The sequence below is a fragment of the Epinephelus fuscoguttatus genome, linkage group LG10 (genome assembly GCF_011397635.1).
Source record: "Epinephelus fuscoguttatus linkage group LG10, E.fuscoguttatus.final_Chr_v1".
Classification (NCBI taxonomy): Eukaryota; Metazoa; Chordata; class Actinopteri; order Perciformes; family Serranidae; genus Epinephelus; species Epinephelus fuscoguttatus.
The window spans coordinates 36,219,843-36,241,664 of NC_064761.1; the positions used below are offsets into that span (position 1 = coordinate 36,219,843).

General features: G+C 43.7%; 1 protein-coding gene across 2 annotated transcripts in view; it reads left to right on the forward strand.

Annotated features, from left to right (window-relative positions):
• Window positions 1-21,822, forward strand: part of gng12b (guanine nucleotide binding protein (G protein), gamma 12b) — a 45,747-nt gene that overhangs the window by 17,303 nt on the left and 6,622 nt on the right. Inside the window, exon 1 of one of the 2 annotated variants that reach the window (XM_049588508.1) lies at window positions 12,299-12,411. The exons of the other annotated variant lie outside the window; for it this stretch is intronic. The gene's annotated coding sequence lies outside the window, so the exon portion shown is untranslated. Of the gene's footprint in view, window positions 1-12,298; window positions 12,412-21,822 lie in introns of those variants that run through there. 2 annotated transcript variants of the gene reach the window in all.

The following is a 21,822-nucleotide window of genomic DNA, read 5'->3' on the forward strand; positions in this document are numbered from 1 at the left end:
CCCGGTGAAGGGTGTCCTACTGATTGTAGAGACGAAGAGACTGTGGGATGGCTAGCTAGTTGGCGAGCTAGCTAGCTAATTCACGAGTCGTTTGTGGTCTGATAAACAGAACAAGAGTGGGGCGAGGGGCTGAGTGAATCAATGCACTGCGCAGACCTCTGCAATGGAACTATTTGGGAACTGCCCATTGGGCCGACATCCCATTGTTCCGGCCATATTAAACCCATTGTTCCGAAGTCCGTTCCGAAATCATCATGATGCCTTGTGGTTAAGATCTGGTTAGGTTTAGGCACAAAAACCACTTGGTTAGGGTTAGGAAAAGATCATGGTGTGGGTTAAAATGAAAAAGAAAGTGGCAAACACATAAGCCGTGAGCCTGCTTCACCTCAAGCCTTTCCTAGCTGACCCAGAACCGGTCAAGACAGAAATACGCCCGCCGGGAGCCATTCAGCACCGCGGACCGTCGGACTAATGGGCTGTCGGACCAATGACATGGACCCAAACTATTTAACCAATTTTATATACTAAAAAATAGTAAATCAATAAGTGATGGTCAGTGTTGATATTGTGGCAGCCATCCAGGGGCCTGTTCATGGGGGCAGCAGGCTGAGCAAAGCACTCCAGACGTCCCTCTCCCCAGTGACGCTTTCCAGCTCCTCCTGGGGGACCCCAAGGCGTTCCCAGGCCAGATGAGATATGTAATCCCTCCAGTGTGTCCAGTGTGTTACACCTGTAACAGGAGGCACCCAGGAGGATCCTGGTCAGATGTCCAAACCACCTCAACTGGCCCCTCTCGACACAAAGGAGCAGCGGCTCTACTCTGAGCTCCCCCCGGATGTCTGAGCTCCTTACCTTATCTCTAAGGCTGAGCCCAGACACCCCACGGAGGAAACTAATTTCGGCCGCTTGCATCTATGATCAACATCTTTTGGTCATGACCCAAAGCTTACGATTGTAGGTGAGGGTTGGGACGTAAATGGACCAGTAAATCGAAAGCTTTGCCTTCTGGCTCAGCCCCTTCTTCACCATGACAGTCTGGGGCAATTCCCGCATCAAACCACCTATCCATCTCATGTGTCATTTTGCCCTCACTCATGAACAACACCCCAAAAGCAACACCCCATAAAAATGATACCTTCTTAACATCGGCATGTTAGCATGCTGACATTAGCAATTACCCCAAAGCTCAGCCTTGCAGAGCTGCCCCTGTTTATATCTTGTTTCAGTTCTTATCATTCTACATGCTGATGCAATGAGTGCTTCTGCATAGCAACAGCATGTCTGCTGGTCAAAACCTTGCTCATGGCTGCAGGGTCTTGACAATAAACACAGCATACTTTATCTGCTGCTGTGTCCATTTTGAGACACTCCTGTGCCACGTGTCTGCCAGACAAGAATTCCAGCCACCCTGATCTTTGCTGCAGGAGCCGTCCAGGGAATGTCGGCTTCCAGTTAACAAACATAAGGGTCTGGCAGTTAAGAGAGGAAGACCACGCAGCCATCGGGATGTCACCCTGCCCAGAAAATCTGCCCAGCCACTGGTTGCATGCCTGGGATTCTTCTCTACAAGCTGCTCTTTCCTGCTTTGATTTTTTCTCTAAAACATTTTCTTCCACCAGACAGTGGCAAAGGAAATATTTTCCAGTCCAGGAATAAGTTGCTTTTAATTGCACTGCCTTGCGAGTATACACTTGGTGGTCTGTGCCGCTGTAAGAATGCGCCTTTGATTGATGTTCATTAGGGGCGAAACAGGGTGGTATGCTGCTCGGCATTGCAGCCGCGTTCCATTGGAGTTACACTGTTCTGAAAACAAACCGCCGCAACCGGCCCGCACATACTTTCCCTGTGAGATCCTGGTCGCTGCTTTGAATGAATACAGCATTATAATGCTGCAAAATACACAACTGAAAAAGGCTCTGTCATCATTTGAACTCTCTTCACCAGACTAGTTTGAATATCACGCTATGTAGGTCATTGTTGACTGAGGCAATGCACAGATTTGGTTTGGGAAGATGAGCTCCTCATTTTGGATGAGAAGCAAGTTAACATTGCATCAAACGACACACATCTGCCCTTTTAAGGAGCACACTTGTCTTGGTCCTTGTGATCTCATGACGGCATAAATGTTCTCACTCATGAATGATTTACTGCAGAGTGACAATGTGTATTCAAAAGTGTTCTATTTACCTCTAACAGTCAAATCCTGTTCTGATAGCTTTTTTGTGAGAATAGCTGTTGAGTTTTACCACTAGATGATGACACTGCAGGTTACAAAACATGGCATGTGAGCAACAAAGACACACCAGTTGATGTTAAAGTCATAAAGTCCTGAAAGAAATCCTGTGCTGGATTTCACTGTGGTAGCTGCTTTGCATGCAGACCTTACGAAATGCATATATAACTTGCAGCAATCCTTTCTTGGAAATGAATACCTGTTGTGTTTTTTTTTTCCATGTCATTACACACATCACATCACGTGCTACTGAGCATGCTGCATACATGCTGTCATGTGCACGAGAGGCAGCATGAGATGTAAACAGTAATGGCTGTAACATTAACTCGATGCACTTGGGTGTAGTTCAATAGAAAGAAAATAGTTCCTGCACCAAACTGCTCACAACAAGGTCTGTGGATTGTCATGATTTCAGTAGACAAAGTTAGCAACTAGCTAGTGAGCATGGTGGATTTATATAGTGGATCTATAATCTCAACATGTTTTGTATGTAAAATCTTAACCTGCAAATTAACTAGTAACTACAGCTGTAATATAAATTTAAGAGATAAATATTTCTGACTAAAATATAAAAGTATAAACTGCCATGAAATATAAGTACTCAAGTAAAGTATCTCTATAGATCTGTAGACTAATGGTTTGGAAGAGCTCATGTTACATTATTAAGAGCTTGGTGGAAAAAATTATACCAAAGATAATATTGTTTATGTACAAAAACTTAAAATGTAAATGCGTTGGTCAACAAAAATTGCAGCATGCAAAATGTGCAGGTCAAAAACAACAGACAGAGAGACGCAGCAACTTCCAACTTCATTCAACATTTGAAGTTGCACAAAGAACGCTTAAAGCCTAGTTCACATTACGCGATTTTCACCGAGATTTTGACGTCGCAGAGGATCTTGAGAGCCACTTTGGGTCGGAGGTGATTCGGCAGATATTCTGCCACGATGAGTCCTCGTGTAAACAAGCCTACGAGCAAGTCGCCCCCTCGTCTGCAACTGGGACTGGATATCTGGCATGCTAGAAAACTGGAGAAGGCTTACACGACTGACAAAGAGCATCAGCCAATGAGAGGTGGGATACGGCCCACGTCAGCACGCAGGGGAACGGAAGAAATGTGAGGAGGACAAGCCGCAGGGTTGCCAGGTCCGCTTATCAGCCGCGACTTTGGGCTTGTTTCTAAAGTGGAGTTGCCTATTTGGGCTTGCTCTCTAAACGTCACCTTCCTCTATATATCCGTATAACAAATTATTTGAATACATAACAGTTGCTTCTTTTGGGCTTGTTTCCATAGCCCTGGTTGCTTTTTTCTCTCCCAAGATCTTGCAACAGTGACAAGCCGGCTGGCAAGCAACAACAACAATGGCGGCGTCCACAGGATTAAGGGGAGCGCATTGTGTTTGGACCCAGGATAATAAAGAATATCCATGCCTTTACGAAGTGTCGTCTCCAAGTTTGGTGACGTCACCGCGTTATCTAGGGCTCTGTCGGCGAGGGCTCGGGGGAGAAATCTTGTAGTGTACACACACAGGTTGTAACGCAGTTGGCGAGACTCCTGCTGACAGAAACACACGTTGCCAGGTATGAACACTCAAAAGATTACGATAGTCTCCGCGGCGCAAAATCAGGGTGAAAATCGTGTAATGTGAGCTAGGCTTAAACAGGCTAGGCTAACATTAACATAGTTAGTGAGCTAACATTTAGCTAACATTAGCGTACAAACAAACTTTTTTTTGCATTATGACTTGTTTAGAACTCGAAACTCAAAGTTTAGGACTTGGAACCCAACTTGGGGCTTGTTAGCGTTGACTTTGGACTTGAGTGCAAAAGCTTGAGACTTACTTGTGAATTGCAAAACAATGACTTGGTCCCACATCAGATTTTATCCATGTGATTTTCCATATTGTAGTTTTACAGGGATCTCCCTGTAAAACTACAATATGGAAAATGTTGACATAAACATTTCTCAGACAAAGCACTCTACTCAGGTATGTTGGTTAGAAATGTGGACCCTCCTTTAACTAAATTTGGGACACAAATAACTTCCACTAAGGTCGGGTTACAACTGTTATTTAGAGCAGTTCAGTGTGCATTTCCAGCAACATGCATGAACTAAATCCACAGTGATACCTTTAAAAAGTCCATTCCAGCAAATGTGAAATGCACGCATTCTCCGAATATCATCCTGACACAAATGATTTCATTCTGCAGAAGCGCACGCAAAATGTTCCCATGTGCTGACTCTAAAAATGTGAACTTTGTCTGCAGTGACACTTGTGCAGAGCTGGGTGAGGTGGATGCTTGGGATTCTTTCTCAGTTAATAATACCTGTTTCATTGCCCTGAATCTCACTCTGTATGCAGACTCTCCAGTAATAAGTCCAAAGGACAGATTAGTAATGCGTCAAGACTGCAGCCACTTGTGGAGCCTCCCTAAAAGGACACGGCGTCCACCCCAGCCGCTCTCACGTCCCACGCCCGCTTCTCCACCTCCCCCACTGCTGCTCATTATGTTCAGTTTAGTGCTCACTCAGCTCAGGGGTGCTCCAAAGTTCACAGGAAGGAGAAGAGAGAGGAGGGGGGCAGGGGATCATTCCTGTTACTGAGGTCAGAAGGCTGTGTTGTTGTTCCCAGCCCTCCCTTTATTTTGTTTCTCTCTCTGTTTCTTTTGTTCATCATGATAAGCAGTCAGGTGGCAGCAGTGAAGAAGCCTCCGTATCACCTACCACCACCTTCCCACATTACTGAGCATGTGCTGATTAGCCTCTGAAACTATAAACCGTGAGATCACTTTCATTTTCTCTCCATTCAGTCTCTTATGTCTGCATGCTTCAAACAATCTGTCATGCAACCTTTTACAGCTGCAGGTACTTTGTGATCCATTTAGAACTGTTTGCTACTTGTATGAAACTGGAATAAAATGCCCCTTGTGCTACATCTGATTTCAAGTTTCATTCTTCTATCCAAATGTTACCAATGTGAGCCAAATGTTGTACAGTTGATCTTTTCCATTCAAATGGTCTATTAGCAATCAGGATTGAAAAAACAATAACCACTCAGAATTAGGCACAGATCCTGCAAAGTTACTTTGAAGCAGAGGTTCTAAAAAGTTAATGACTGATTGCCAATTCAGGGAGCCAGCATAAGATTAAGGGCTGGACAGGAAAAGTGCACAAGTCAGTCTGTCCAGGAATTGATAGGCTGTTTGGGGGATTGTTGTGACCTGGAATGTCTGATTTTCATAATTTTCCTGAAGAATTGTGATTCATGTCGTGATGTTTTCAGGCATGTCTTTGCAGTGAAATTGCGGGGGCAAGTGAAGATTGCAAAATCATGATGACGATCAGCTGTTGCTGCTGTTCAACGCAGCGCTGAAGGGTTATATATTCAATTTGCATTTTGCAGCTTGGGCAGAAGCCTGGCAGCAGCAGTTAGTCTCATACTGACAGTGAAGCAGTTCGACTCTGTTGTTAAACCTGGTCATAAACATTGGGTAACGTTAGCCATGTGATGCTAACAGTTAGCCTTGTAACTGTGTGTGACTCTGTCTTAGGTGTGGAGCTCACACTCCTGCAGTAGTAGTCTCATGATAAACAGAGAGGGAAAGGGGGCTGTGCAAATCAATATGCTGCACACAGCTCTACAATGAAATGAGATTTTACTCGTTTTAAATTCAGTTTCAAATTTGCAGTAAAGTTCTGGTGATTAGACAAAATTGCAGGGTTGTGCAGCTTTGACTTTGACCAGCACAGAGGTTTGCGGAACAAATTCGTTTTACCACAGTCTCTGGTCATGGAATGACCTGCAGGCCAAGCCCAAACTAGCACAGCAAATATTGCTGCCTTTAAATGTACTCTACTATGTAATGTATTTTGGCATACCTGATGTCCCTGTTGTAATTTGATATTATAAATTACTATACAACTCTGTCTTGGCCAGGTCTCACTTGCAAAAGTTGAATAAAGGTTGTATAACTCATTGGGAATGGCTGAATTTGCATTAATTGTCGCAATCGCAACATCATGAAATCCTGAAGGGGCTGAAAAATAAGGTCCTATGTCCACTTACAAAAAGTGAAAAGCAGTAGCAATGTGCTGGGCAACACTTCATCCCAGCACATCAAAAAAAAAATAAATTATGAAGCACTTCATAAAAAAATGCTTGCAGGTCTTTTGAATGACAGGCTGTGCGTTTGTTAGGTTTCTATGACAACAATATCTTGACACTAATGTTAGCTAGGTAGCTAACATGATGCTACATTAACAAATGGTTGAATACAAAGTTAACAAGGTTACAAAGCGTACAGTGATGAAAGCACAACACTCATCAGCAACAATCAGTGTCTGGCCGATCTAATGACATCAGAAGCGCCCACCCTCTCTGAAGAGTACAGAATATTACATCTGGAAGCACTTAGTGAGGGCGCACAAAAAAGCAGGAGCGCACTGAAAAAGATGGCGGGTGTGGCATTTTCTCCTAGACCCCCACATGCAGCCGCATTCACGCAGTGTCCCCAACTGAAAAAAAGATTCCGGTGCTGAGAAACAAACGCTATGTGGAAACGGGCTCTTAAAAAATACATATTTTTTATCTCACTTCCACATTAAACTGCTGAGTTGTCCACTGAAATCGCTAACTTATGCTAACAGCACTAACACTAACGACAGAAGGTAATTCCTGCGACACTTGCAAGGTGCCGCTAGTTGCCAAGCAACCAGTAGCGTTCTACAAGTTGTCATTGCTAATCTGACAGATGCTTGTTGATGCATGTGGAGTAGTGCATTAGGCTATTGAAAATGAAAGTATTGAAGTGGACGGGGGATGAGTAAAATATAATGCATGCATTTCATGTCACGTTCAGAGGGCGGGTTGCACTTTAAGAAACTTTGCTTTAGACTTTTCTCTAAGTGTGTAGTATTCAATCTGTGTCATAAATTTTCAGTTTAGGATTTATGACAGTGTTTTAAGAACGGTGCAAAAGAAAATATTTGAATATAAATGTATTACAGTTTGTTGGAAAGCTTGACACCCAGCAGTGTTCAGCAACTGTGCTGAATAAACCTTCCCTTGAGACAGAGTCAATAAAAGGATGAACCCAAAGAAACCTTAAAATGCCTGCAAAACGATGACTGTGTGTGTGTGGGTGTTTTGGGCATGTGAGTGTGGGGAAGTGGGGAAAAGGTGAGAGGACTGTTAGGAATGGCATGACAGTATTAAGGCTGTGGAGGACGAGCTGCTGGTGTTTATCCTTAAGCAACGGTCTGTGTCAAAGAAGGGTGTTGGCCTCTTGGACTGACGTGCTGCTCAGCGTGGTGCAGTTGAAGCCTGCTTCTGCAGCCTGTTTTACATTCCCACATTTAGAATTTAAAAAAAGACAGATTTTCCTGCACAGAGAAAACCTTGTTTAGCAAAATACTCCAATATCTGTTATTTTCATGAATGACAAGGTGGTGCATTTAGCTGGAGTGTAAATGCTGGATTATTGTAACAATGAGAGCTGTGACTTGGTTGCTTGGTGCCATGTGAGAGCGGCAGGCTAAAGGTGGTGTGAGAATGAGGGGCTGTGGGTTTACCAAATTCCTATCCGGTGAGTGGAGCATTGGTTTCTGTCTAGACAAAGCTCAGTTGTCGGGGAGACCCATGCAGATCCAGGACTGCCCCGGGCTCCAGGAAGTATTGGTGGGAGAGAGTGGGCTCTTTTTTTTCATCCTGCTCACTTTTCCCTCCTCAGGGGATTTCAGCGAATGCAGTCAACTGCTGAGAGCGGGTTTTTTTGTTAGTGGTGGGAGTTTTTCTCCCATGATAGGGTGGAGACAGCTTGGTGCATTTGTGTTATCAATGGCATAAAAATCTTTCTCCCACTCGGCAGGAAATAGCAGACTTGCCCACCTTGCACACAAAGCAGGCACAGTTATAGATGCACACACTCACACTCAGAGGAGAGGATACAATAGGATCCATCAAATTTACGGCTTTCTTACCTGACATCAAAACCACAAAAGCGCTTCTCATGCTCTCCATTCATGGAGCCACTCTGTGTGATTCTCTTGTCTTTGAGTGACTGTGGTAGAGCAAGATAAGGCAAAGACAGGCGGCGTGACGGCTCACACAGCGTCAGATCAGGGAGCAGACAGGGCTGACTAAGGGTTCATTAACTGTTACACTCAGCTGTGCCCCCAGGGCTCTTTTTTGGGAGCCATGTGTGCTGCTCTACTGGAGCCGAGATGCTTTCTTGTCTTCGTGGGATTCATAGTGGTGACAGCAGTTATTAGGTGGTGCCAATATCTAAGTGAAGATAATACAGTCTGGAAAAAGACAGACATAACACAGCAGACCCCCTGTTCCAAAGTTCTGCAGGCTGGTAGCCAAATTTTGAACAAAGGTCTAGAAAGAGCAAAGTCAGATGTAGTTTTACAGTACAGCGGTAGCTTGAGACAAGATGATCTACTTTTGTTCCAAATCCTTAAACATAATCTTAATCCACTTAATTCTGCATTTGTTTTGTCTTGCAAACATTGTGCTGCATGCTTATAGAAATGTAGCCTGACCTTTCACCCCTTTACTTAAGACCTGAAGCAGTGTAGTCTCAAATCTTTTCACAGCTACGGCCCTGTAGATAGCACTGTGCATTTAGGCTGTCTTTGTATTTTTACACTTAAATATTTTGAAAGTATTTCTCGTGTCACAGAAACCATTAAGTCTGAATCCTAGCCTGGTTTGCCGCTGCTGGCAGTCGCATGATTTGGAGAGGTAAACCAAGGAGCCCCAGCCCCGGGCTTCTCAGACTCTTTTAGCGACTTACTGCTCAGAGGGAACTCAGTCAGCAGCTCCTCTGGCAGCAGCACAGCGTCTCTCCCTCTGCTCTCTTGCCGTGCACAAAAACTATAGAAATGAGATATCATTTTTTTTCATTTTTACTGAATATATGAAGGCAAACTGTAAACTATATAACTTATTTTGTTGCAATTCTGTGTTCTTTGTCATATTGTCAAGAATATCATTATCACAAAAATGCCCTGAAATATCATGACATTATTTAAGGGCCCTATTACCCACCCCTAAAACCAGGCAAATGTTTGGGGCCCCCAAAATAATTTGGGAAAAAGGGCCCCTGACAACCACACATACTGGCACATTTTACACTGACAACTATAAACCCTTTAAACCTCTGATAAAGGCACTATACAGTGCACCGCCACTGCCCCAAAAACCCTTAAGTGGGGCCCCTTCTAGCCACTGTATGACAGCTGGATACATTAGTTAGAACAGTCAGCTAGCTTCCTGTAACTGTCATACACACAATGTGAGGTGTAATTGCAACGAAATAGGGTCTTGATGGGCTTCTTTGCCTGGGGCCCCTCCCCCCAGAGTCTAGGATAGCCACTGATCCTTCTCATCTTTGGCTCTCTCATGCTCTGTGCCGTTGCCTGGCAAAGGTAGAGGTGTCAGCGGCCCAGAGGACAATGATATCTTCAGGTTCATAAAATGTCCCAGAATTCCTGAATATGTATATTACTACAGACATTGCTGTAACCTTACGTTACGCTGCTAATAGCTGGTCTGACCAGCTAGAGACTAGCGGGCGCGTCTACACACATACCGCCATCAGGCAAGGAAAGTACACCCTTCGGCACACAATGAACAACTGAAGGCAGCGCTTTTACATTAGTCATTGATTGTTTCTGTAAAGATGTGTGATTTATGTCAGAGTAACAACTGAAATATCTAAAATCTAAGATGATGTATAGTTTCATATCTCGATAACGATAAAATATCTTAATATTGCCCAGCCCTGATGGCAAGCCGAAAATGTATAGACATATGGAAATGTCCAGAGGTGAAGGACTTCTGAAATCATTTGTAAAACTCTCTCTACAGCTGTTGATAAATTCATTCACTTGCTGTCACAAGTGCAGCTGCTACATGATGGCACCAATCTGGAACCCTCCCATATCATAAAAGTGACTCTGACTTGTCTTACGGCAGCTGAAGAGACTAAGACTAAGAGACTTTAGACTGAGACTAAAGAGGCTTCTTGCTTTGAGCTAATAACATCAGCATGCTCACAGTGACTGTGCTTAATGTTTAGCCTGTTAACACGCTAATTAGCACTAAATACAAAGTACAGGTTAGGCTGACTGGGGTGTCATTAGCTCTGCAGGAATTTGTTTATGAACATAGACTGCAAAAATAATGGATGTAGCCAGAGGGGGTTATGAGAGGGTGGAGGAGCAAGGGCTAGATCTGACGCATATGTCGTGACACCTCGAAGACAGCCTGTCAATCAAAGCGGCCACGCCCTAAATTATGCATCATTTAAGCTTTAATAAATTGTAAACTGGTGATATATAAAAGTGTACCACCTGTACAGCTGTTACGAACCAGGCTGTAAACATGTTTATTTCTGTTGTAAAACTGAGAAACATTCCCCTGCAGAGCCAATGTTTTAGACGTGTGCATGTGCGGGTTTCAGAGCCAGCGTTTCGGACGTGCATGCAGTACTAGACTCTTAGTTTTATGTTGTACGGAAGGAGATTGTTAAATACATATTTCATGTCGTAGTTGTAAAATAACGTTAGCGTTCACAATTGCTTGTTTAAAGCGGAAGTACAAAACTTTTCCACTAGCTCGCCAGTTAACACTGTCTGCATGTCAACTCCTTAACCATGTATCATTACAGAATATTGCAACTTCCACCACTGTTCATTTTAGGAGGACCACCGCGAGGAAACATGTTCTTTGTTTAAATCATCAAATGGGCGGTGGATCATTGGACAGATTCACACTGGTGCTATTTGGTCCACTTTAAACAAACCCTGGTCCACTTCCACGGATAGTTTGATTCATTTGGAGTGGTGTGAATGCTCATTCGAACTCTGGTGCGGACCAAATGAACAAACCCTGATCCGCTTGAAAACTGGGGGTCTCGGTTCACTTGCAAGTGAACCCTGGTGCGATTCGCTTACAGTGGGAAATGCAGACGGACTATCCAGTTAACCATAGAGCAGAAGTGAACCAAAGAGAACAAGTGACGTAGAGCGCATTGCATTTTGGTGTTTTTGTGGTGACCAAGCCAGCTGTGGCGGATGGATTTCCGTTTTTGGTCCTGGTCAATCAATGAGCCGGATTTTCTTCTTCCTCATGCTTTTTCCTTCCTGGTTAGTGGTCGGTTCGGGCAATACTGCCCCCAAACAAGCAGCTGTTGCAACTGCGTGACATTGTCCAGGCGGTTTGGTCTGCTTTAAAAAGTGCAGTATGAAATTGAACCGAACCTAATGAAGGTGTGAAATTTTTCGGCATTCCCCGCCCAATCAAACCGAGTCCCCCGGACTATCCTGGTGTGAATGCGCCCATAGATACTTGTTAGCTAGCTGACAAGTTGTCTATTTCCACTTTGAAATCTCAGTTATAAACATTGCCACCTGTTGATACTTTAACTTGGATTAGTGATAAAATGGATGGTGCTGAGAATCAAGTCTGTCCATCTGAAAGACAGGGGCATGAGACCCCTGGGGGAAAATAAGAAAAGTGGCCTCTAAACACCTAAGCAGCCTCCAGCAAACCTTGATTGGTTGTCTGTTAATTGTCTGCGGATTTAAAAAACAAACACGCCTTCTTGCAGTGGTCCTTCTAAAATGAGCAAGTTACTATATTCTGTTATGATCAAGGAGCTGATATGCAGACACCAGCTAGCATTAGCATAGCTAGGTAATTGAAATGTTGACCACTCCCATTACTGTGAGGGGATTGGCGGAATTAAAATCTGATACGTTTTTGTTAGTCAGGGGATTGTGCACTTCTGATCAGCCACGTCAAAAAAAAAAAATGGCTGACAGATACACTGCCCTCTCAAGCTCACGCATGCGCACGTCTAAAATACTGACTCTTTGGCTCTGTGGGGGACGAAATTGGTAAAAACTGGGCATTTTAACATGGAGGTCTATGGGACTTGTTTTCAGAACCAGCCTCAAGTGGCCATTTGAGGAACTGCAGTCTTTGGCACTTCTGCATTGGCTTCATTCTTCAACCTCGGAGGCTGCCGCTTGGTCACAAACCAAAGTTTTTATCTGCTGATGCGGCTGAAGATTCACGAGTTCTTACAATTCATCCCGATGGGAACAAGAATCTGTGGAACACACTTCATGGCCATGCATCCAATAGCTATTGAGACATTTCAAAGTGAGTGATCCCCATGCAACAGGTTTGCATGATAACCCCCCGCCCACATTCATCTGTATGACAGCACTTACATGTAATAAAAGCAGCTGGTGGCACACTGTGTTGCATCTGTCCTTCCAGATTTAACTCCAGACACGGTGGAGCATTTTCTCTGTGGCGGCTTTTCATTTCTTCTGTCTGTGTGTCAAATCAAAGCAATGTCTACAGTTTTTGGAAAACAATCAAAGCAGAGAAACTCGTGAGTGTTATAGAAGAGAGCAGCACCTGGTTCAATGCTTTTTAGCTGCTTCTCTGCTATTGACTTCCAAGTACATTAAAGAAAACTTCAAAGAGAGCCCTAATCCGTGCATGTTACTCACTATACCTCTTTGCAGGGTGTGTGTGAAGATAGATGAATTTATTTCTCAGGGAATCAGAAGCACATTACTCAAAGCTTTGAACTTTTCAAATGGCTGTGACCGTCTGCAGGTTGCGCGACCAGACACACACACTCACACACGCTCAAAGGAACCTGTTTTTCCGCACATGGGTCCCAGGTGGGAAGAAAGGACAGGATGACAGAAACTGGAGTGAGACTCTGTTGTCCCACAGCTGACCTCACCTTAAGCAAAGGTGTTGCATGCCACTGCAGCGCTTAGGAGAGACGCTGGAGCCCAGAGAGAAACTCACAGCATGTGACTCAACAGTTTGGAACCCTCACCTCCTGTTGTAGTCTGAAGCGCAAACACCAACGCCTCCTATGACTTTTCATGTCGGCTCACTTCACACAGAAGATCTTCAAAGCTTTTTGGATAGCACCCTTGACGCCTTTAAAAGCTGTCACCATCAAAGCTTGTAATCGATGATGTTCGTGCAGATTGGAATGTTATTGCGTTAGTCATACAGTTTGTCTCCACCAAACTCATAAGTGTGTGTTTGTTTCTCTCAGGGAAGCCTCTGTCTCTTTCCTCTGCACGCCTGGCTGGACAGTCTGGCTCCCAGATAGCATCAGGCTGCCTGAGATTAGCGCTCATGAGGGTGCAGTTAAACTTGTAAAAGCTCTGGACTCCTGTCCCGCTGCCTCTGTTCTACACAATGCCAAATAGCAATCGTGAGTGTGGCATGACACTGATAGCTCGTCTGCATTGTCACCGTGCCTCTCAAATGTGCCTAAGCCTCAGAGCTTATTGCAGAGGCAGCCACAGATCCCGACCCAGGAGCAGGCTGTGGGGCCTGCCGGTGTTGTTGCCAGGCAGTTTAGCTGTGTAACAGACAGATAATGCTCAGCGTCCCGTGGCCCAACATTTTTGGGAACTGGAGAGCTGATAACTAATCATTTAGGCTGCAGCGCCCTGCCTGCCTTCTGTTTATCAGACACTTACTAACACCTCTGTAATCTGTGAGCAAAGTGCACCTTGGTTTGTTTGGACTGTGTTTCATTTCACTAGAAATGTCATAAATGCAAGTTTATGTTTCCCTTCACTGCTGAGGAGATATGTCAGATAGAAGTGGAACACAGTTCATTGCATTCATGGGTTCACATTTGTTTCAAGTCTGTCTAGTCTTGTAGTTCTTGTTTGCTCTATTTGTTCCATGTCAGTCTTTCCTTGGTGCAAAAATGCATTCTAGCATTCAGACAAAGTGAATATGAGCCTTCTGTAGTTTGGGTTGATTAAGGCCCAATCCCAATACCCCCCCTTGCCCTTGCCCCTTGGCTCTTGAAATGAAGCAACGAGGGGTAGAGGATGAAATCTTTCCCTAGGAATTGGGACACCACTCACTACGTCACTGCGTCGGTTACGTTCACGCATACGTAACTATTTTAAACAGGAAGCTGCAAGCCATCTACATTTCCAACCAGCATCTACAATGGAGTCTCCACTTGAGTTCATCCTACTGCTCGCGTTTGCTGTATTCATTATGCTTCGTTTGATGAACAACAGACGACAGGGGACTTCTGCTAGCTAGATAGCTAGCTAACCAGCTAACATCACGAGGCAGCATAGTTATACTAGCTAACGTGTTATCGTAATGTGAAAAATCCGACAATTTTGCGGAACAGGACAGATGACAGATGCCAGATAGTGCGAGCTAGCTAGCTAGCTAACAAGCAACCTGACGACGGTAATGTTAGCTATGTATGAACTTTTTTCCCTGTCTGTTGCGCGGTGGTAGCCATGGCGACATCTACTCCTCACTGGCAACTCAGCATCTGAAATCCCTCGCTCTGAAAGGTTAGTTTCATACCCGCTACCCCTCGTTATGCCCCCTACCCCTACACACAAAGAGGAATTGGGACTCTCCTACCCCTCGCAGGAACACGCAAATGTAGGGGTAGGGCCAATGGGTAGGTCTAAGGGGGGTAGAGTGGGGAATTTGTCATAGAAATACACCATACAACATAGTACATAGACAAATGAGCATTATACCCAACGGAGCAATAAGAAACACTAAAAGATAAATGAATAGATACCACTGTATGCTAAAAATACTTCTACAAAAAAGCAAATCAGCAAATCGTCATAATCCAATGTCAGTTTTGGCTTTATCTGCCATTATTTAAAAGCTTTGTAGTCATTGGTGTGAATGAACTTTTAAATCTGTTCAGTCTGCAACGAGGCACTCTAAGGCCAGTAATATACTTTGCATCATGGCTGCCATGCATGATTTGCGTTCGTTTGATGCGTCGGCTGCACATCTCAACGCGAGGTACCAATATGCGTGCACAAGTTGCAATATTGACATGACCGCTAGAGGCACTCGTGCGAATGAACACGATGACCATGAAATCAGACCAGACGGAGTTGTTGTCGGAAACTTTTGAAGAGAGGCTGACAGACCTGGTGCGGAACTACCCGCATCTCTATGATGTTTCCACGCCGTTACATAGTGACATAGTTCTGACATAGTTCTTCTTCCTCATCAAGCATATCAAGGGCATCCATGTTTATTTACAACACCCAGCATGCACTACCCGATTTCTGGATTATATTTCTGTTGTCTGCCCCAAGTGGAGGCCGCCAGTATGGTGCGTTTTGGCTGCGTAGTGCTGCAGCAAGTATATACACAGACACGGTGCATTGTGTACGTGTATGTTCGATCAAGCGGCAAGTCTATTACGGCCCCAAATCTTTTGCCAGAGGGCAGCAGCGCGTACTCTGCTGCAAAACATGAGAGGAGTCATTGATGATCTTATTGGCTTGACTTAGAGTAGCTCGTTCAAAAATAGTTCTCTCACACCAGTTGTTTTCCATACAGTATGGATCAATCAAAACAGTTTGTTTTTTAACTACACAGAGAGGTTACCCAACCAAGCTGTGATACTGTACCTGATCAGGCTCTCTCGGACTGCATACATTTTTGATCCACACCATGAACTCTCCCCACTGAGCAAGCAATGTCTGTGGACGTCCAAGTCTAGTTGATATCATGTCCACAGATGTGATATCAACTAGACTTGGACATCCACAGACGTTGCTTGCTCAGTGGGTCAATGTAAGAAATGCAACCGTTGTGGTGATCTGCTACGGAGAACCTTAATGACCCCCATGTTAAGATGTCCAACTTTACAGCAGAAACAAACATGTTTACAGCCTGGTACAGAAAACTGTTTTGGTCTCTGTAGCTATTTTCCATATTCATGACAACTGCACGGGGGTGGATTTACATTTAATTAAGGCTTAAAGTTATACATAATTAAGGGTGGGCTGCTTTGACTGACAGACTGTATGCTGATAATGTCCTCAGCTTCTCAGACAGATTCACCTCCATATAGCTCCAGGCTCTTGTCCAAATATGGTCACTTCTGGCTCCAAAAAAACAAGATGGCGACGGCTGTAATGCCAAACTCCTGCCGAAAAACAGGAGTCAACAAACCAGTGGGTGACATCACAGTATGTTATTTCTACCATCAGTGGGCCACACCCTCTATTAAGCATAACTTTGGAGCAGTTGTCATTAACATGGCAATTAGCTGCAGAGACTAAAACCGTTCTTTGTACCAGGGTGTGAACATGTTTATTTCTGATGTAAAGTTTGGCATTTTAACGTGGCAGTCTTTGGGGAGCCAGCCTCAAGCGTACATTAGAGAGACTACAGTTTTTGGCACTATCACGTTGTTTTCATTCATGAACGGGGACAGGCCCAGGGCCCCAAAGTGCCAGGGGACCCCCTGCCCTTCAACTGCAAAATGTCATTCAAATTCACATGCACTGGTGAGGGAGAGACACAAAATGACTACAAAGTGGCACAAAATGGCCAAAAAACAGACAAAATGACCTCAATAAGACACAAAATTGTATAAAAGAGACCCAAACAACTACTGAAAGACACAAAACAACTACAAAGAGACACAAAACATCTACAAGGAGTTACAAAATGCACCAAGAGACACAAAACCACAAAAAGATGCATAATGACTACACCAAACCACCACAAAGTCTGTGTGCTTTGTTCCAGTGTAGGAGAGGTGGTGGGGCCCTTTACGTATCTGTGCCTAGGGGCCCATTCACCCGTGGCTTCATTTTTCAGCTGCGGAGGTTGCTGCTTGCTTTATGCACATTTGCCATGTTGTTATATATACTGATAATAGAAAATTATTGGCACCTTGAGACGCACAATACTTGAGTGCTGTCCCGCCATTCAAGACACAAATGCACATTTAGTCCTGCTATGCTGTTGATTTTAATCCAGTGTGACTAAGTTATTAGTGTATTTGTTGGGGCAGCAGATCAGAGCGCTGTGCACACACATTTACACACCACAGGGCAAAAGCTGCTGTCATAAACTCTGCAGAACCTCTCTGTTGGCAAGGTGGGAGCCCACCTGTGTAAAGCCCCGCAGCCACATCAAAGAAATCCCTCTGCTGTAAGACTTCAAATATATTTCTATCAATGCTTTCAGTGTGCCACATGTTTACATTTACCACACATAAAGTACACATGCTGGACGCAGACAGGCGCACCACAGCTGAAGGCATTGCAGACATTCTTTTGGCTAGGGGGATTTTAAAGGCTCAGTCCACATACAAAGATTTACACACCCTGCAATTGATGTTTGTTTTACTGGAATGAGGACTCGTTTCACTCATGCATCTCTTTGACTGAGGGTTTGATTCCAAAATACAATTATATGGCAATTAGGCAACAGCTTAAAAGATGTGTTTAAATGTTTTCCTTATGCAGCTGCAGATTTTGCGCATTAGCTTAGCTTAGCAGACTTGAAATTGTGTAAAACCACTAGTCTGGCTCATAACACCCCCATATAGCCACAACTTGTTTTTCACTGTTCGTTTTATGCAGGGATTTAACAAATGAGATTTAAGGTGTAAATTAGTGAGCTTTAGAGCTGCTGGGCGGCAGATTTCTCTCACCTATAAGCAGAGTCAGGCTAGCTGTTTCCTCCTGCTTTCAGCCTTTATGCTAAGCTAGGCTAACTTCTGCTGACTATAGCTTCAAATGTAGCATGCAGACATGAGAGTGGAAGCAATCCCCTCATCTTACCCTCAACAAGAAAGCGAAAAAGGCTAAATTTTTATTTTGCAAAAGCTAGACTCTGCTGTATACTATATCTATAAATAGTGACCGCCGGGTAGATAATTCACTTTGATGAGTCTCATGAGATCCAGATATAGCCTGGAAGAATGTTATAATCCCTCAGAAACAGCAGGGTTACTGTAAAGCTGCCCAGCACACTACCCAGAAACAGGATTATTTGAAATTCAGCACATTTGAGGTTTCGGACCTCACTGGATCAGACAGCTCCTTCAGAAGAGCTGCACAGCGGAGTCTGTGTGTGCCCACACCAGGGGGATGAACCAATCGTGATGCAAGTGTGTGTTCCTGGGTCTTGCCACATCTGGCACCTCTGGTCTGACAGGAAGGGTGTCCACAGTCCCTGGTGGAATATGGTGTGGCAGCGTTATTTCTATGAATCGACTTTTTTTACTTGGAAAGAAGTATTTTGCAACCTGGACCCTTTTCTTTTATGTCTTTGTGTCTAGGTGATTAATGTGAGCAACAGTTTTTGAAACTGGTCCATCACTGAGCAAGAGAGGCTGCAGTGTAACTATTTGGGGCATGTTTGCACCGTCAATTTACATCCAGTAAAAGTGCTTCTTTTTGCCATCAACAGACTCAGATTATCATTTAAAGTGTCTGACAACATTATGGAGAGGATTGCTACAGAAATAGACCTTTTTGTTAAAGAGTAAGACCCTTTTTCTTTAATTAGAAACAGCCCAAAATTGCCATCGCCAAACCCACCAGACTCCATTTAAATAAATAGGAATTTAAGCGTGTATGGAGCCAGCATATTTTCACATCTAAATGAGTGAATTAGGGGTTTATTTTAACCAAACCAGAGCTGGTGGTTGTTGGAACAGTGGAAAGATGAACCAAGACAGCTTTATGAGTTTTATTATGTCTCTGTCGACTTTAGATGTAGTGTGTTTTTACAGTGATAAAACTACTGTTTATTTAAATGGGAGTCTGGTGGGTTTGGTGATTTTGGGGCTGTTTCTGGAATGGCATGTTTTGGACATGCTCTGGACTAACTCACTTTATTAGTAGACTGTAACTATAAAATGAAAGGATGTTTTGCTGCCTCTCGCAGTAGATGTAGACTGAAAAAAAAACAAAAAACCTTAATTCACTGGGCCGACTGATGGCGACTTTTAAGGTGGAACATTAACTTGTAATGTTACAAGAAAAAGCATTGCAGAGCGTCGTTCCTGCTGGGTACGGCAACACTAAACCCCTGAGCTTGACTGAGAAGGACTAAATGCACAAACCTGCTATTTTTAAATATTGCATGGAGAGAGACTCTCACTGCAGCCTGTTCTATTTTGTTCTGAAAATGTCACTGTGCAACTTAGTTTTGTGGATGATAAACGAGGTGCAGACTTCCATCTGTGTCACTGGTAATGAGGAAATACAGTGAGTGCTGGACGGAGCAGTGAGTGACAACAACCCCGCCCACATTTAAGGGTACTGTCTGCGGTGGAAACGCTAGGGTCTAGGTACCATGTCTGAAGGGTTAATTTTGGTTCCAAAGGTACCATACTGAAACTGGTGGTATCTGGCCTTAAGACACAACAACAACAACTAGTGTCCACATTGAAAAATGCTGAACTTACCCTTTAATAGGCTGTAATTGCACAAAGCCAAACAGGTTGTTTCACTGCAACTTTGATGAACCAGTCACAGAAGGGCAGGTATAGATGAACGCACAAGACTTTGCTCACATTGCATTGTGTTACAAATTTTCTCGGGCTAAATGCGATGCAGCAGTATTATACAGGCAAACAATATGACAAGATGGAGGAAGAAGGGTTCAGTGGAAAGACACTAGTCGAGTGATTAGATTTAATAAAAAGGCATCTTTAAATTTGACCTTTGCACTGTTGTATCTTCAAATCATGAAAGTAAAGCGTATATCAGCCACGATCAAGTGCTGTCAGGTTTCTAGTGCCACTTTGAAGGCGATAGCACAACCGCAGACACAACAATGGAGCAGTTAAACAGAAACCTCTTAGCCTTATTGACGTCGTTCAAAGCTAATTACTAAACATATAGAGTTCTATAGTAGCTGCTGGCGTCACACGGAGTCCCTGCAGACGCTGGGGGGTTGCGAGGACCAGCCCCCTGACGTAGCTCTCCCTTTTCTTGTGTCCACTCATGCAGCTGAGGGCTTGAAAACTACAGCTGTGTTGACAAGAGAGCCACGACATGGATTGTGAAGTTCCCTGGAATGACGAGTGCACAAGTCAAGAAAGCAATAACTGTGAAAGCAGCTTGTATAGACTGGTCTGGCAGTAAAAACTAAAAGTGCAAATGAGGTCTTGATGTAATGCTTTCTTGAGGAAAGCTTCAGAAGTCACTTAGCAGCTTTTTGTTTCCTTGGTTACAGAGCTGTCTGTGCAGCTTCTATTTTTAAAGCTTCCACCCCATATTTAATCATTTATGCTTTGGAGGGTAACTGGCGATACTGCTTCCTGTGTAGGAAGCGGAAGGGAGTGGGTGGGGGGATTAGAGGGATGCATGGTCTTGTCTCCCCTCTGTAGTCGGTTCTGTAGTCCATGTTTCATCTGCCTTCCGTTTCAGCGTGTTCCCCTCCTCTGTGATATCCTGCACCAAAGCACAGAGCAAACATTTACAACACCACATGTCAAATATCAGTTCCACGGAGCCACTTTATGCTCTGTGTTTTTTTTAAAATTTGTTCCAGGAACAAGAGCTGCAAGTTATCAGTCCTGAACAATTGTTGGGTACACTGAGAAACTTTTATTTATTGCCCAACAGCAGGCGGTGTTCTCCTGTCAATTGAACACATGGTGTTCTTTTTGCAGTAGAAGTGGTTCCTCATTCCTGATTCTTAGATAAAGTTATATTTGTGCAGAAAATGAAGACAAACATCAGGTTTTGGCTCCAAAGGCTGCTAAAGTCTGCAAAAGACTTTGAGCTCTGCAAAGCAGTTGGCCGGACTGAATGGTAGAAAACTGCAACTGTGCAGCCTCTGCTTCAAGTAGCTCAGGCACTGACGTAATGAGCCAGTAAAAGCAAACCATTGTATCCTGGAAGTGGGAATTGTGAAACAGGAGTTCGTTAGGTTGGGTCACAGCTTTTACGCACATTGAGTCAGTTCCAGATTAGGTCAACTGTCACTTTTGGGAAGTTGCACAGCTTTGTGCAGTAACATCTTAGTAACTTCACTTCTTATAATTTTTGCAATATTCTCCAGAGCTCATTCATTAAAATAAGTGCTGTAGCCGAAGATGCACCATGTTTTTGTATCCACATTTTCCGTGGTATATCTGTTGGCATGGTTCCAGGGACGACTCGAATGATGGAAATTTTGTAAAACAAACAACAAACAAAATCCCCATAGGATTAATCGTAAGCGATCCCATTGTTTTTCCTCTAGCATTACCAACTGGTCAGATTTTTCACTTATTTTATGAAATCACCAGATCAGCACATATGTTTCCTCATAGTATAATTTATTTGGTGGTGCTCTGACTTTAAAATTTATTTAACCCATATTTAACCAGGATAGTCCTGTTGAGATCAACAGTCTCTCTTATGAGGGAGACCTGGCCAAAACAGCAGCACACAAAAAGTTACAGCCAAGCAACCACAGTAAAAAACATAAAAGATGCACAGTAACATGTACATATTAGAACACCTAAGCACAATGGCCAGACCCAACTGACTCTTTCATCCTTGAACTTATGAGAGCTTTAATATCAAGCAGAGAGACCAATTCACATAGTTTCAAGCTCAGTCCTAGCACTAGGATCAGACAACAAAACCAAATCTCCAGACTATAGCTACAGTATAATTTCTGTTCAATCAAGGTACAAATGTACAAAGGAGGTTTACCCAGTATGGCTTTATAAATGAACAGATACCAGTGACTGAGCCTACCAAAAGT